Here is an 18,826-nt window from a genome sequence, read left to right as displayed (position 1 = left end):
TGATTTCAAAATATCTGTACTTTCTGGGTCATTCTCGGCCAAATATTCAATTTCTCCAACAGATTTCAGTACCCGATTTCTCATTGCTGCAAGGCCTAAACTTGCCCAAATTATTCTTCTTGATTTCGAGTAGAGACTTGCAGAAGATAACCTATCTGAACATTCGTAGGATCCAATTTCTCGATGCGATAACATCTTTAAACTGAAACTGTACAGCTTCTTACTGACAGTCTTCTCGTGAGAAATCTCTTCCCACATTTCTTTCAATTCAGTTTTTTCAGATTTAGTAATGTAAGACGTTACATATCGAGCAACAGCAATGGAATTGTCAGCTACATACTGTATATCCATGTTAGCATTCCACATGGATAAAATGACTGGGTTGTAGTCATTTATATTTTTTGATTCTTCTTTTCTTTTTAGGTTGTAGGTATTCTTAGGTGATTTTCTTGTGATAGTATGTCTCACAGATGACATAAAACTGTTTACTCTTCCATTTGAAAGAACAGGTCTAGGAAATCCAAATCGACATTTAGTGTGGTATTTTTCTTTGCTCTTGTATTTCCGTCGACAGTATTTTCCACACCGATGACTTTGGAAATGTAAAACTTGCTCCTTTAACTTTTTCTCTTCTGTGCTTTTTGGTATAGCACATGTTGCATATTCTTCAATGTAAGATAACACTGCTTCATCAGTATCTGTTCCAAACTTTGGGGCATCCTTGATCCACAACAGCATATGAATATGAGGAGCACCTCTTGCCTGGTACTCTTTTCTCCAAAAGAAATCCACTACTTCTCCAAGAGGTGGATTTTTTTTATTGCAGATGAAGGACATCATAGCCTCAAATCTATGATTGAAATATCTGCAAACATTAACCGGATCCAATGAGCACAGTTCTCCTGCTGTCTTGTATTCGATGTTTTTAATGTTTGAATTTGCCTCTGGTAGAAAATCCAGTAAATCATCCCAAGCGTACTCAGCACAGCTTAGGGTAAGGAACCATGTTGGTGTTCCTAAATTCCGTAACATGCATTTTAATTCACCATGGCGTCGGTACCAATATTCATTTGTCCCACGCTGACAAGCCATCAGATTGATCAGTTGTGTTTCCAAATGATCATCTCGGTGCTGCACTTTCTCCATAAAATCCTTAGCAGACACATTTTGTAAATGTACTCCACTTTTTAAAAAGTGATTTACTGCATAAGATAGTGCAGACAAGTCGCTTTCAAATAAAAGATGTAACAAATAAGGAATACTTTGTCGAAATCTGGGATCTTCTGCATATAGTCTTGTAGTCCGATACTCAGAAGCTGGAATCTGTTCTGGACGTTCATCGTATCGTCCTCCTTTTCCTTTAGGAAACAGCTGGGGAAAACATCGAGCTTCCAAGCTCTCCTCCCATACACTGACGGGAGTTCCTTTTGCTTTCTTCATCTGAAACAGATCAATATTGTCTCCCATAACTTCTTTTGAATGTAGAGGATGTATGCTAAAATGTTCATAAATTTCTTCTTCCTTTGACTTGTCCACTTTTTCAATTTGACCAGTTGGTGTATCTGTGTCTTCTTGTAAATCTTCTTCTTCTTCTTCTATATAAATTGATTCATACCATTTGTTATTCCTTTTCAAATGCAAATTTGCTCTTTGTACTTTCCGTACATCTACCAGCTCCTGCCAAATCTTCTTATTCTTTGTAGGTACACCATTAACCAGAATAACTAATGGTTCAGTTTCCAAAGTATCTGCATCAATAGTTTCCATATTTTTTTTCAAATCCAAGGGCAAATACACCACTCTACCTTTTAAACCTCTCAGTAAATCTGAAGGAGGTAATTTACCAGTTTTGGGCTCCATACGTACTATGGTCTGGAACGGATGAACACATTGAATAAGTATAGACTCATATGTATTTAATTCAGAAAGTTCGGCAGGAATAACATCCAATTCTAAATTATTATGTACAGCTCTGGTTGGCATTCTATTTTCCTCTAACTTGTTGTAACAGTTTTTACAAATACGCTGATCTTCACCCAATTCAAAACAATTTTCAAGAAATATATATGTGGCAAAATCCTTCCACTTATAATTATCTTCATTTTCACTCTTTCTGTAGAGATCAACATTCCTAGTTTGTTTTCTATAATGAGTTCTGCGGCAACAAATACAAGTTATATTTGGTCTTTCATTAGAGATTATTGCAAATTTTGTTATGTGATCATTAAATGTTTTACTTACAGAGGGTTCTACATTCTCTTCCACTTCTTCCTCATTTACTGTGTCCTTTTCTGCACTGTCTTGTTCAGGACCAAAGTAACAAAACTGAATTTCATCAATAACCTTCTCTACATCTGATACCGATCCACGGAACAGAGCCCTATTCAATTCATCTAACTTTATTGCTGGACTTTTAGCAAAATACAACCGTCTCACAAACTTTCTCATTTCAGTATGATGAACAGCCAGCATCCTAAAATGATGGAAAACACTATTACACACTTTTCTAGATAGACAAGCCAGAGAATGACCCTGCAAACCAGTATTCTCTCTCACTCTGCATGGATCTAGACTTTGAAGCACCTTAATCTTCTGTTTTACACTTTTTTTACTATATTCTCTTAGAAACTCACGAAATTTATCAATAGATTCCTGACGCACAGTGCAAATACTACTACAATTCCAAGTGTACACTGGGGCTTTAGGACGTCTCCCCATAGCCTCATCCGCCATCACTTGTACCTCATCTCTTGGAACCATTATCTCCTTCTCCATTATGCAACCATTTTTCACTTCATAAGCACGACCTCTGGTGTCAACTGCATGCAGCAAACTATTACTTTGAAAATAACTCTCTTCATTAAAAAAAGGTTCACTACTTGAACTATGCATCCATTCTCCTAAAAACACTTTACAAAAGTTTGTTCTTTTCACTACTCTTTTCCTTTTGCTTTGTGATTTCAGTACATTAACCATTTTATCTAATGTACGCATCCTATTCAAAATTAAAATGAATAGTTTCCTTTTTAATTCTAATGCCTTTGCTGCAATGGCTTCAATTTCTTTTTTTCTCTTGTAATATTTTGCCTTTTTCTTATATTTCTTCACATCCTTTATCAAATTGGACATAACTCTTCTCTGAAACATTTTTCTACGTATCTCTTTAAACGCTGTTTTTCTGTTTAAGTTAATCTTTGTTATTGCAGAAGGTATATTTGCATTAACTAAATTCTCAATTTTTTCCTGTTCTTTTCTATTGAAAACATTCTTTCCAGTACAGACATTTTGTACATTTTTCCTTTTTTTGAAGATGTTCTTTAAAAAATCTTTTGTCTGCTTACCAGAAGACTTTCTCTTTTTCCCAACATGAGCATCTCCAACTAACTTAGGTCCTCCAGTTGTCTTCAAATATAGTTTTTTTTTTGTGGTTTTTCCTTACTCTGGATTTTGTAGGCATCTTAAATTTTGTTCACTGCTCTTCAGCAATACCTGAAAAAAACTAAAAAAAAATTCCTTTTTTATATTTAAATATATTACTACATTTTTTATAATCTTTTCAAATCTTAAAATACTAAGTACCCCTTTCCTAGAAGTGAAAATCACAATAACACCTTCACAAATTAAATATCTAAAAACAATTCCTGTGTGCACACAGAGTCATGCTTTGAAATTAGGCAGAAAACGAAATTTCTTTGCCAATTGGAAAGCACACATTCTACTACTTTTTTGGCAAGTGATAAGTACTTTTACAGTCTGACACATTTTGAATCCACTTTTCAGATTCTGTTACAAGCACATGTCCAAACTGCTTTTTGAGACCAGCACCATGTGTAACCTGGGTGACTGACTACACTCCAGCAAGGGCAACCAGCCTTAGTGATGCTGAATGTATTTGCATTACTGACTGCAACCTCAAACCCAACTCGGTTGTGAATACTGTGCATGATTCCACAGGATAAGCAGCTGGGTGTGTGCTAAGAGTCTGCTTCTGCATAAAAAAATAGCTCCCCCTTTCCATCTAATGCAAATGTAAAATCACCAGAGCAATACCAAACAGATTTCTGAGACCAGCAACATGTGTAACCTGGGTGACTGACTACACTCCAGCAAGGGCAACCAGTCTTACTGATGCTCAATGTATTTGCATTACTGACTGCAACCTCAAACCCTAAAAGTATTCCTCATTTATACCACTACACCTTAATTTATGGTGAAAACATAGTCCATATTATTTTACATGTTTGTATTTGCATTACTAAGTGCAACCTCAAACCCCACTCGGTTGTGAATACTGTGCATAATTCCACAGGATAAGCAGCTGGGTGTGTGCTAAGAGTCTGCTTCTGCATAAAAAAATAGCTCCCCCTTTCCTACTAATGCAACTGTAAAATTACCAGAGTAGTACTCAATATATCTATGCCTGTAATTCCTCTTTGCACACAGAGTCATGTTTTCATATTAGTCTGAAAACGTAATTTCTTTGCCAATTTGAAACCACACTTACTACTCTTTTTTTTGGCAAGTGATAAATACTTTTACAGTCCGACACATTTTAAATCCACTTTTCAGATTCTTAAAAAAGCACATGTCCAAACTGCTTTTTCAGACCAGCAACATGTGTAACCTGGGTGACTGAGTACACTCCAGCAAGGGCAACCAGCCTTAGTGATGCTGAATGTATTTGCATTACTGACTGCAATCTCAAACCCCACTCGGTTGTGAATACTGTGCATGATTCCACAGGATAAGCAGCTGGCTGTGTGCTAAGAGTCTGCTTCTGCACAAAAAAATAGCTCCCCCTTTACATCTAATGCAAATGTAAAATCACCAGAGCAATACGCAATAAATCTCTGCCTGTAATTCCTATTTGCACAGAGAGTCATGTTTTCATATTAGTCTGAAAACATAATTTCTTTGCCAATTTGAAACCACACTTACTACTCTTTTTTTTGGCAAGTGATAAATACTTTTACAGTCTGACACATTTTAAATCCACTTTTTAGATTCTTAAAAAAGCACATGTCCAAACAACATTTTCAGACCAGCAACATGTGTAACCTGGGTGACTGAGTACACTCCAGCAAGGGCAACCAGCCTTAGTGAAGCTGAATGTATTTGCATTACTGACTGCAACCTCAAACCCCACTCGGTTGTGAATACTGTGCATGATTCCACAGGATATGCAGCTGGCTGTGTGCTAAGAGTCTGCTTCTGCACAAAAAAATAGCTCCCCCTTTATATCTAATGCAAATGTAAAATCACCAGAGCAATACGCAATAAATCTCTGCCTGTAAGTCCTATTTGCACACAGAGTCATGTTTTCAAATTAGTCTGAAAACGTAATTTCTTTGCCAATTTGAAACCACACTTACTACTCTTTTTTTTGGCAAGTGATAAATACTTTTACAGTCTGACACATTTTAAATCCACTTTTCAGATTCTTAAAAAAGCACATGTCCAAACAACATTTTCAGACCAGCAACATGTGTAACCTGGCTGACTGAGTACACTCCAGCAAGGGCAACCAGCCTTAGTGAAGCTGTATGTATTTGCATTACTGACTGCAACCTCAAACCCCACTCGGTTGTGAATACTGTGCATGATTCCACAGGATAAGCAGCTGGTTGTGTGCTAAGAGTCTGCTTCTGCATAAAAAAAGAACACCCCCTTTCCATCTAATGCAAATGTAAAATCACCAGAGCAATACCAAACAGCTTTCTGAGACCAGCAACATGTGTAACCTGGGTGACTGACTACACTCCAGCAAGGGCAACCAGCATTAGTGATGCTGAATGTATTTGCATTACTAAGTGCAACCTCAAACCCCACTCGGTTGTGAATACTGTGCATGATTCCACAGGATAAGCAGCTGGGTGTGTGCTAAAAGTCTGCTTCTGCATAAAAAAATAGCTCCCCCTTTACATCTAATGCAAATGTTAAATCACCAGAGCATAACGCAATAAATCTCTGCCTGTAATTCCTCTTTGCACACAGAGTCATGTTTTCATATTAGTCTGAAAACGTAATTTCTTTGCCAATTTGAAACCACACTTACTACTCTTTTTTTTGGCAAGTGATAAATACTTTTACAGTCTGACACATTTTAAATCCACTTTTCAGATTCTTAAAAAAGCACATGTCCAAACTGCTTTTTCAGACCAGCAACATGTGTAACCTGGGTGACTGAGTACACTCCAGCAAGGGCAACCAGCCTTAGTGATGCTGAATGTATTTTCATTACTGAGTGCAACCTCAAACCCCACTCGGTTGTGAATACTGTGCATGATTCCACAGGATAAGCAGCTGGCTGTGTGCTAAGAGTCTGCTTCTGCATAAAAAAAATGCTCCCCCTTTACATCTAATGCAAATGTAAAATCACCAGAGCAATACGCAATAAATCTCTGCCTGTAATTCCTATTTGCACACAGAGTCATGTTTTCATATTAGTCACAAAACGAAATTTCTTTGCCAATTTGAAAGCACACTTACTACTCTTTTTTTTGGCAAGTGATAAGTACTTTTACAGACTGACACATTTTAAATCCACTTTTCAGATTCTTAAAAAAGCACATGTCCAAACAACATTTTCAGACCAGCAACATGTGTAACCTGGGTGACTGAGTACACTCCAGCAAGGGCAACCAGCCTTAGTGATGCTGAATGTATTTGCATTACTGAGTGCAACCTCAAATCCCACTCGGTTGTGAATACTGTGCATGATTCCACAGGGTACGCAGCTGGCTGTGTGCTAAGAGTCTGCTTCTGCACAAAAAAATAGCTCCCCCTTTACATCTAATGCAAATGTAAAATCACCAGAGCAATACGCAATAAATCTCTGCCTGTAATTCCTATTTGCACACAGAGTCATGTTTTCATATTAGTCTGAAAACGTAATTTCTTTGCCAATTTGAAACCACACTTACTACTCTTTTTTTTGGCAAGTGATAAATACTTTTACAGTCTGACACATTTTAAATCCACTTTTCAGATTCTTAAAAAAGCACATGTCCAAACAACATTTTCAGACCAGCAACATGTGTAACCTGGGTGACTGAGTACACTCCAGCAAGGGCAACCAGCCTTAGTGATGCTGAATGTATTTGCATTACTGAGTGCAACCTCAAATCCCACTCGGTTGTGAATACTGTGCATGATTCCACAGGATAAGCAGCTGGCTGTGTGCTAAGAGTCTGCTTCTGCAGAAAAAAATACCTCCCCCTTTCCATCTAATGCAAATGTAAAATCACCAGAGCAATACCAAACAGCTTTCTGAGACCAGCAACATGTGTAGCCTGGGTGACTGACTACACTCCAGCAAGGGCAACCAGCCTTACTGATGCTGAATGTATTTGCATTACTGAGTGCAACCTCAAACCCTTAAAGTATTCCTTATTTATACCAGTACACCTTAATTTATCGTGAAAACATAGTCCATATTATTTTACATGTTCCTCACATTTAAATTTCTCCCAAAACAGAAAATGATAAACACAACTTCAACAAAAGGAATTCCAATTCTATTATTCATTTCTTAATTTACCATATACATCCCCTCTCAAACTCTAAACTCACCTTTAAAATTAGTTAGTTGTGAAAGAAATGTGGCACTCAAACAGCAGATTATCCGAGCCAGGATCTCTGTTCTGTACACCTCTCTCCTCTCAGCAGAACCAGATAATGGCAATGTTTCCCTCTCCTTTTCCACACATATACATGTTAATTTCAAATCTCAGTGCTTCCCCCTTTTTTTCAAATGTAATCACACATTTCTATTGGTTGAAAACCAACCCTTTTCAAAAAGTACCCTTCCCCCAACTTGACTTCTGCCTAGTACCTTTCCCCCAACTTGACTTCTGCCTGCTACCATAGCAACAGCTCATGGAACACTGCTGTGTGGTGTCAGGTCAGAAGTTCAGCAGACAATGTTTCATTTTCAAAGTGCAAGAGTGCTTGACTTTTCAAACCTAACAGCAAATAAATAGTACTGTTCTTTGGTAACACATTTTTCTGTACCAATACAAAACATGCTTCTATAAATTTACACATACAGCCTAGTTTTTATTGTAGAATGGTATGAAACAGCCAATCAGTTTACAAAAAAAAAAAAAATATGTATGCCTCCATTTCCAAACTGTCTTTCATTTCTTTTTACCATTCTACTGAATTACACCTCCTGAGCGCATCCAGTTCTCCTTTGAAGATGTTCACAGTGTGGATTGTAGGGCACAGCTATGTCTTCTGGAGTGAAAAGTATGCAGAGAAAACAGGTATGGTGAGAGACCTTGCTTTGCCAAATGTAGACATTAAATGGATTGGTCAGAGAGGGTTAAAGTGGCACCAATTGATGCCATTGGTGAAATCCTTCATGCAAATCCAACACACTGACCTCATAATAGTGCACTGTGGTGGCAATGACCTAGGCACTTTGACTGGGGTAGGTCTGGAAATGCTTATGAAGGAGACCTTTGCACAACTGTTTTCACTTTTCCCTAAAACTGCCTTTGTGTTTTCTAACATATGCCAAAGGCAAAAATGGAACTGGTCCAATCATTTCTGTCCACAGATTGACAAAGCAAGAAAGCACGTCAACAAATCTGTTTCTGCTTTCCTCCGAGACTATGGTATGGGTTCCATTTACCACAACAACTTGCGTTACGACATGCAAGACATTTATATAGGAGATGGTGTACACTTCAATGATGAAGGGAACAGAGTCTTCCTCTTGAACCTTAGACTCTGCATCGGTACTTACTTGTAGGTACCACTAAAAACTCACTTCATAAACACAACGGCTCTTTTTAGAGCCCCCTAATATCTAAACACTTAACTCTGCATTTCATTTCTTTTTTTATTTTTTTTCTACCGTACGTGTACGGTAAGCTCACCGTAAGCTTACCGTACGCGTACCCCGCGATTTTTTTTAAAATTAATAAATGGTTTTTTTGTACTTTTCTGTCCTTCTTTCACCCCCTTTCAAATGTTATGGGGTCTGTAACTCTATTCCTTGCCCCCTTTTCAAGTTATCACCCTTTTTTTTCTGAGTGAAACACACAAAATGGCGGCCGCCGCTTCCTGGTTTCGACCGATTCGAATGTTTACTAAGATCTAACAGCCAATCAGAATCGCGCTCGCGCACGTCACCGTACGCGTACGGTAAGCGCACCGTAAGCGCACCGTAAGCTGCCACAGATATATATATTGATTTAAAGGCTATTTTCTCAGAATCTACTGAACAGATTTACACCAAACCTACAAAAGGCACTTCCTTGACCTGAGGACTACCTCTCTGCCAAATTTCATTTAACTCTGTTCAGCCGTTCGGGCTGTGGCTGTGTCTAAAGGTCCTATGGAAAAATGCATGGGAAAAACGCGTTTTGGGACCCCCCTTTTATCTCAGCCCCCGCTTGACGAATCCCCCCGAGACTTTCAGGGTAGGAGCGGAGCGCAGCGCCCCACCTATTTTGAAAATTTCGCGAGGATTCGTCGACCGGTGCCAAAGTTATTCAAAATAGAATGTTGCGGTTTTCCTATGGAAACAGGTTCCTAACTATAACTACCTACTGGCGACCGCCAGTAGGTAATATATATATATATATATGTATATATAAATATATATATATATATATACCCTACTGGCAGTTTGGCACCGTTTGACAAATCTTTGCAAACTTTTCCAAAAAAAAGGTGTACTTGGAGCATGTCCTGCCTTGAAAGTTTTGGGGTGATTCGTGATTCGTCAAGCGGGGGCCGAGAAAAAAGGGGGTCCATAGGAAAAATTGGAACAGGCTACAGCCCGAAGCGCTGAACGTAATTACTCCAAACTTGGCAAAAAGGTAGTCCTTGGTTTAGAAAGTGACCTTTTTTTAAATGGTGAAAATCCATTCAGTAAATGCTGAGAAATTAAAAAAGAAAAATATCGATATCTGAGCACCGAGGAGGAGTCGCGACTCCTCCCGGGCACAAGCTTCACTCGGATTGGCTGCTATCTTGTGACTTTGTAACTGAGTCACAAGAAAAAGGGTGAAAAAAGATGAAAAACAAGAAAAGGGGGCAGGGGAGAGACACCCTGACCCTGCTCAGCCAAAAGAGTATTAAAAAAAAGGCAGAATTTGCGATGGGTGCGCGAATACTAGCGAGAAAAAAAAAATGAAGCGTGGGCTCCCGTGCTTCATTCTATTGAGCACCGGGATGGGCCAGGTCCTGGGGGGCAATGCCAAAATTAAATAGCGTGGGCCCCTGCAGCCCCGGGGACCACCACCTCCTTGGGCCTTCTTTATTTGGATGTGGGGGGCTCCCAGGCCCCCCACCCAAGTCCCGAGAACCGCCATCTTCCTGGGGATTCATTTGATTATGTGTGGGGGCACGTGGCCCTCCCACAGCCTTGGGGACCGCCACCTCCCTGGGGCTTAAATTATTAGAAAATAGGTGTGGGGGAGCTCCTGCTCCACCCACACTGCCCCAGGGGTCCAACCCCTGGCCCCGGGGACCTCCACCTCCCGTTTTTTGTTATTTTTTTTAATTCTTTTTATTTGCATTTTCAACAACAAAACAAATACAATTCACTGCAGTTTGCATAGGACATATTATTGACGACACAGTTCCCCACCAACTCAATATTATCAATAGGATTGCCAGGTGCCAACTCGTCAGTGCTCGGCAATATTCACACGGTTCCACCGTCTTCGCCCCTTCCCACCCCGGACCTCTCCCGCATCCCATGCATCAATTGCAGCGCCCCATGTTCCACCTGGTTCCCGTCCCCGCCCAGCCACCAGCAGCGAAGAACATTGTTTCACAGTGTTTGAAGCGTTGTCTGAGCCAACCAATGTGTAAATGGCTTCCATATGTCCTTTGGTCGCGAGCGCACCGGCAGGAGCTCCCAGTATAATGCGAGCTGCGTCTGGCAGTATACGACACTTTTAATCCATTCCCTGATGCTAGGCGATGTAGTAGCTCCCCAGTGCATCGCAACCTGTCTTTTGGCAAGCAAAATGAGCATGGCCGGCAGCCTACGGTGCTTAGGCTTGATCATGTGTAAGATCCCCAGTAGTGCAGTCTGCGGAGTGCATGGAATCAATAGGCCAGTGATTGTGCACACCAGCTCCATTACCCTGGCCCAGAAGGAGGCCAACATTTTTTTTAGAAATGGAAGGAGGGGGGCTACACGGCCCCCCTCCCGGAGCCCTTGATGGCTCTGGGGGCTGCCACCCACCAGGGCCGGCTCCTGCAATGTCCCTGGGTGCCCACCCCCCGCGGCATTGCTGTTTGCTATGACAGGCCATGGCATGGCAAACTCTGCTTTGCTTTGTTAAAGCGAGAGCAGGAAAACCTGCTCTCGCTTCAACAAAGCAAAGCAGGATTGCTTTTGAGCAAGGGGAGCTCTTTGCTCAATAGCAATGCCGGCTCCCGCAGGAGGCGGGGAGCCGGCGGGACCGTGGGGGCATTGGGGCTCCCCTCACAGTCCCCAACACAAAGGGCCGGCCCTGGGGGATGGGGTCCCCGGGGCCAGAAGTGGCCCGAGATGGGGGCCACATGGCCCCCCTCCCTTTACTTTAAAAAGAAAATGTCGGGCCCCGGGGGAAGGGGTCCCTGGGGCTGAAATCGGCCTGGGAAGGGGGGCCACATGGCCTCCCTCCTTTAAAAAATATTAAATATATAATGGCCAAGCCCTGGGGGACGGGGTCCCCGGGGCCAGGTGTGGCCTGGGAGGGTGGCCCCCACCTTCCGAATATTTTTTTATTTTTAAAGAGGCGATGCCCCGGGAGATAGGGTCCCCGGGGCAGAAAATTGCCTCAGGAGGGGGGCCCTCCATTAAAAGTAAAAAAAAAAATATATGTGGCCATGCACCGGGGGATGGGTCCCCGGGGCCGAAATTGGCCTTGGGAGGTGGGCTGCGCTGCCCCCTTCCCGTTTTTGTCTGTTAAAAAAGTGGGATGGGGTCCCCAGGGCCCCAAAAATAGTAAAAGAAGGAGGGCCAAATAAAAAAGCCGGCATCACGCCAGAGGCCCCACCCCCTCACTGCACTACTCTGCAAACCCGACATCAGTGATGTCATCAGTGATGTCATTTGAGATGTCATCAGTGATGCCATCAGTGATGTCACTGACCATGTCATGAATGATGTAATATGTGGCATCAGCAGCAGTGCATTGCGGGGGCATGAGTTATAGTTAGCTTAATTAACTATAACGACCGAATTTCTCTAGTTTTGTACGAGTGAAATGTCCAACTAACTATAACGTCCCTAAAACCTGCGGCTTTTTCAGTGAATATATATGTATATATATATATGTACACATATGGGTCATCCTACTTCAGCCATTAGCTGACTTCATAAAATATTGGTTTTAGCCAATGTTTATTTTTAGCACCAGCGGAACCCCACCTCAGCACCAGCGCGGCCCCCCTTCAACAGCAACTCAGCACCACTTAAGCAGCAGTGCAGCACCACCTCACCATCAGCGCAGCATCATCTCAGCAGAGCAACAACTTAGCATCACTCAGCACCATCTAAGCACCACCTGAGCACCACACAAAATAATCAGTCTCCACATAACAACACTCCACATATTTACACTCAACTCTATTCAACATAAAAACACCCCACATAAATACACTATACCACATAGCAATCCACATAAATGCCCTTCACGCCATGACACATATTTCGAATATGCATAAATTTGACTCAATGCAACACAGTTGCCTGCCACACAATTAAACTCCACACATTTCAAATACACATCACACTACATATTTCAGCTACACAACACAATTCCACAACACACCACATACCTCCAATAGGCAGCACAAATTCCCACATCATGCACACAATTTAACAGCATACCGCATAATTCAAGTCCACAGCATGCCACTAAACAACACAAAGAAAGAATACATTTCCACATAATTAACTCCATAACACAAAATCACACTCTACATAATTTCACTACGGTGCATACCATGTAAATACTATCCTCATAATTCCAAAGCACACCGTACCACATATTTCCACTACATAACTCCACACCACACAATCCCACACTGGATAATTTCAAAACAAACTATTTCCAAAGCAACAAATCTCTAACTCGCACTTCCACCAACCCTATCATTTCTCCCTTATACACCCACTGCCCCTCTCATCTCTCCCTCACACTGCCACTACCCCCTCTTATCTTGAAATTCCACTGCCCCTCTCATCTCTCTCTTACACACTCTCTCTCCTCTCTGTGCTACCTGCCCACACATACTACCTTCCTGTACCTCCTCACACTGTGCATTGGTCCACCTGTTGCCTTCCCCCACTTTTCTGAGTGCCCTTCCAGCTCATCCCTGTTGCTCTCTTTCGTACTCTCTCTCACTTTCTCACTCATTCTTCCCGCCTCTCTCATATTGGTTCACTTCAGGTCTGTCTTCAAGCACAATTTCCTTCCCGTGCCTTTTTAACATTTCCGTCCCTCAAACCCACGCTATCCTCCTGTTCTTAGAGTCTCTTCTGTGTACACAGGCGCTACCTCTTTATGCATCTGTACCCAGTTGTCCCCTTCTTTCTATCTTTCTCACACATTCTTTCTGCTCCTCTGTCTGGAGTTCATTCACCACTTCGCGCACAAACTACCTTTCTCTCTCTATCTTCCTTTCTATCTATTCTGTGCAGCTCTCACACCTATCTTTTTTAAACATATTTTTATTGGCATTTGTCATTTAGGCAACATCACAATTAGTAATTCAACATCTTACACATTTTTATTCACACTACTATTCATTGAACAAGAAATACATATTATGATTCATGTCAGAATTAGTTTACATTCAAAAGCTCGTTCCATGTGTGCTGTATAATTTCAGAGTGCTGTTGGTTTACTCCTATGTTTTGGTCGAGTAAGGCGACTTAATGGTGTATACATTGAGTATTGCATCCTTATGTCCCCCTCTATATTTATCAATTCAGCTCACAGAGGGGATTGTGATGTGTTGTTGATTGATGCTTTACAAACGAAGACGAAAACCAAATATTAACTTCACTTATGTAGGGCAAAGTAAGATGAAGAGACAAGCAAATTAATCTGGTGGTTGTGGTTTATGGAAATAGTGGGGACTAGATGGGTACTCTCATCCCTATCTATTCACCATGCCACATAATTCCACTACACAAATACACTACACACCACACAGTTCCACCCCACACAACTCCACAACTAATTCCAATTCACCCCCACATAATTCAACTCCACGGCACATACATCCACCCCACTCCAAGCCAAAACACATGGGTAAAAGACATTTTCATTCACAACACCAGTAGCTCTTACTCTTTCAAATACAAGACCTATTGCATTGCAAATGCTTGTTTTATGTATAGTGTAACCAGTACAGCAACATTTAGGTCTGACTATCTCTTTAATCTGACAAGCTCTTTAATCTCTCAGAGCCTTTTGTGTTTTTCAGCGATTTATGGGTATGAAGAACATTGGCCAACAAGGACAACTTCTCAAGCTGGCCCCCTTATGTTCCCACAACCCCAACCTCACTGTTGCACAGTGCCCAGTATACCACCTTCCCCAGTGCCAGATTCTCACTAGACACCAATGCTGGATCTTTACACTGTCCACTGGAGCCTGTCTCTCACAAGCATGCCCGCCCCTCAGAACTTCCATCCACCCTTCAGCTACTGCTTCTCATGCTTCTAAGCAGTGTCATTTGAAGGCCTGGGACACAGTCTAGTGTTGGGGCACCATCCCTTTGCATTACGTCACTGAGTGCAAGCTTCTTACTCTGTTAGTGGGAACCTTTCACACTCTTCAGTGCCAGATTCTCATTCTGCCTGCCAGATCTGACTCCTCCTGTAACACTTCACTGTTAATCACTCATTCTGCTCTACATATCTGGCTCCTACCAACACCCCCAGTTCCTCACTCTGTCTTCTCATACCTCCCAAATTTTAATTTCTGGGTTTGACAAAGAAATAAGTATTAGAATATATATAAGCATTTCATTGATTGTTGCGTTTTCAAAATATACAGGACTTTGTGGCAGAAGGGCAAAGTGGTATGTCAGAGCCCATAATGGGGGGCTCCTCTAAGTCCTTTGCAGGGGGCCCATCATGTTTCGTAATGCCACTGGACCCCATGGCTAACCCGGCTACTTTCTTTTCTTCAATATGCGGTGATCTACTCATCTTGTTTTCATTCCTCACCTTGCTCAATGCACTGATTCCACAAATGGATGTTAAACTACACTTGATAGGGAGCATTGTAGAAATTTCAGCACATATGCTTGGTATGCGGGAGGGGACACCTAGCGTCAGGATGAAGGCGCAGCACACTGAGCAGGGGTAAGAAAGAAAAGCAGATGAAGCACTAGCAGGAACACTAGGCTGGGGGACGAGCAAATAGGATGCATACGTTTTCAGCTATCCAGATCCCCCATCAACACCCACCAGCTGAGGCTGCTAGCCAACAGATACCATAACAAGAGGATGCAGCCCTATTGGTAAAGGGCTTTGAGGAAAGATTTGTAATTCCATTTGAAGGCTCCTTGCCCAATGGCACGGTATAAAAAAACTGAAATCAGCCCTGGAACACCCCTAAGTAGTGTGGAAAAATATTCTAAAAGGAGAGGAAGCTAGGAAGGATTGAGGGCCCTTTACCTTCCACACTGTCCAAGGGGCTGGTGACCTCACATCTGAGGGTGGTACCTAAGAAGAAGATAGGACAGTTCAGGTTCATCCACTACCTTTCTATCCCTGAGGGCACATCAGTAAATGTTGGGATCATTCTTGAGGCATGCTCAGTTGGTTATGCCATGGTGGACAACACCTTTGACTTGATAAGGGCAACGGGAAGAGGGGTGCGCATGGCAAAAGCGGATATCGAGTCTGCATTCTGCCTCATCCCGGTTCATCCAGCAAGCTTTCATTTGCTAGGTTTCCACTGGGATGGGGCAACCTACTTTGACAAGGCAATGCCAATGGGCTGCTCGGTGTCCTGCGCCTACTTTGAGCAATTTAGCACATTCTTAGAATGGTCCCTGCACAATAGGCACCCACAAGAAGGCAAGCTGCACTATCTCGACGACTTGTTCATGGGACGGACAGGTTCCAGGGAGTGCCAAAACACACTTGCAGCATTCCATGGCCAAGCCAGGGATCTTGGAGTACTTCTGGCAGGAGAAAAAACAGTGGGTCCCACAAGCAAGCTCACATTCTTAGGCATAGAACTAGACTCAGAAGCAGGAACGTCCAGGAGGCCAGGAGACAAAGTAAAGGAGTTCAGGGAAGAGATAAGGGAGATGTGTGACAGGGAGAAAGCAACACTCCGGTAACTGCACAGACTGATCGGCAAGCTCTACTTTGCCGCCAGAGTCAACGAGTCATCCCAGCAGGGTGGGTATTTGCCAGGCGCCTAACACAGCTAACGGTACGGCTTAGTGAAAAGCATCATCACGTCAGGCTAGGTGCAGGAGAAAAAAGGGACCTGCTCATGTGGGACTCCTTTCTCGCAGACTTCAATGGGCTATTAATATAGAGAAAAGGGTGGGTAATGGCCAGACAGATAGCCCTGTTAACTGATGCAGCCAGCAGCGTAGGTTTCGAGGCAATACTAGGGAGAAATTAGTGCACAGGGCGATTGCCCGAGAGATGGCATGAGTTGGGTACGACCAGCAACGTCACTTTCCTGGGGCTATTCCCCATAACAGTCATACTGTCAGCCTTGAAAAGGAATCTGAGGGACATGAAGCTGACGCTCTGGCCAGAGACCAAAGGAGTAGCCAAGGCTATCAACAAAGGTGTTGCCAGGTGCCCTGACATATTGAGATTCATGAGTTGCATGGTTAAATTGCAGCTAGAAGGAAGCCTAGAGCTGAAAGCACGGCATGCTCCAGGGGTGGAGAATTCAGTAGCAGATGCACTCTCACGAGCGCAGATGGAATAGCTCAGAGACTTGGCACCAGAGGCAGAATTGAGGATTTAGGGGGGCAGGCAGAACAGACTTGTCGGTCCTAGTCCAACAAGCACTCATCCCTGACGCTGCAAACCGCTGTAAGAAATAAACAGACACAGTAATGCGGGTCAGGATCTTAAGACACTGGTAGATACAGGAGACACAACCAAGGCAGTGGAACACTTCCTTAATCTAGTAATCCGTAGGAAGGCTATGCCTCTTTCTAGTCATCCGTGCACACCGAGTGAGAGAGGGGACCGAAGTTGCAAAAGCACACAGCCTCCTGGAGCCCTGGCTGGGATCGGGAGAGCAAAGGAGCCAACCAGAGGGACTTCCAGGGCGGGCCGGCCAACTTATAGCGCCATTGGAAAGCATTGCGCACGACCAGATGGCTTGGACCGAAGGACGGCCATCTGGCCGCGCTGTGCCTTAACGAACACGGCTCCCGCTTGCCCATGGAGGGGACCAGGACTCTGCAGCCCGGGGTTACGGCGCCCCACCTGGCCCTCAGGCAAGTGATTGTGAGGGGAGCCCTGACGGGCCTCCCACCCGGGGCCCGAAAGCATCTTGACACACAGGTGAAGCGGGGGAGGCCGCCCGGTCCTGGTGGACCCCCAACCCGGGACCCTCCCCCGTGGTAAACAACCTTTCTACCCAAAAAATTAATGAAAATGTATGCACAGTTGCTGGCTTTGGACAAGTAACTACATCCTAAACACTCACATGTAGCAGCACGTTGTTAATCTTCGCACCACTGCATATTGTGAATATGCAAGGGGCTCCATCCAAAGTGTCCAAAGGGAGTAAGTTGACATGATATAAAAAACAAATAAGTACAATTTAAAAATGCAAGACTTTTCAAGGTAATGCACAGGCTGTGTTTCTCTACAAGTATCACTGATAGCACAGACTCACGGTTATCTTGGTTAACGTATAATTTGAAAACCGGAAGACTATGTTTCAAGTACTAAAAACCGATTTCTCACACAGCATGACAACGAAATGTCTGCGAAGGTACAGCCTTAAAAGATGCAACAAGAAAAGAAAAGCACAACATTAGCCAGACATCTCCTGTGTAGTATGGGTTCCCTTGTGTCTGCCACTAATCCTTTTTAAAGCATTCTCGGGCTTCACTGGGTAATCCACCTTTGCTTTGTCTGTGAAAGGCCGGATTTGTTTAGGTAACTGTACACCTGCCTCGAGTGACGCGCTACCAAAGCCGCAGGGTAAACACGCAGGCCTGTGAAAAGAAAATATTGCAAGACATACATAGGTTCTCAAGTTTTGAGTTATGCTTCCTGGCAACAGGTTGCATCACGGGCCGTCAAGCAACCCGAGGAGGTCCCATGTAACGTGAGATAGCATACCGGAAGTTCAAAAAAAGCTTATCTTGCCAAGCATTGTCTCAGCAAATGTAGGGCTCTCGTCGCCACATGGCATGCCTGTCACATCCATAAATCCTCTCACGCAGGCAAGCAAACATCTTGGGGCTCTGAAAACCTGGCCTGCAACATTGCGTTCATAGGACAGCTGCTTGATTGACGAGTCTGGATCCATCTTGTAGACCAACAGGAAACTGGCGGGATGATGCTGTGCATCAGTGTTGTTTCCATGATGGTTGCACAAACTGAAACCAACTGCCAAGATCCTTTGACTTCGAATTTAGTTTCCCGATTCAGCCAAGGGTCGATAATCTTTGACTACAAAAATTGGAGAAAAAAAATCATATAATGATAACAATAAATACTAGTTTTATGCTATGCTGTATACAGCATTTCTTTCATTTCTAAGCGCTGTAAATAACAAATGTTGCTATGGTCAATATAATTGTACTCCTATCCTTAATAACAACGTGTACCTGTGAACTGAAGATCTACAAA

The sequence above is a fragment of the Triturus cristatus genome, chromosome 2_2 (genome assembly GCF_964204655.1).
Source record: "Triturus cristatus chromosome 2_2, aTriCri1.1, whole genome shotgun sequence".
Lineage (NCBI taxonomy): Eukaryota > Metazoa > Chordata > Amphibia > Caudata > Salamandridae > Triturus > Triturus cristatus.
Note: the sequence above shows the minus strand (reverse complement) of the source record.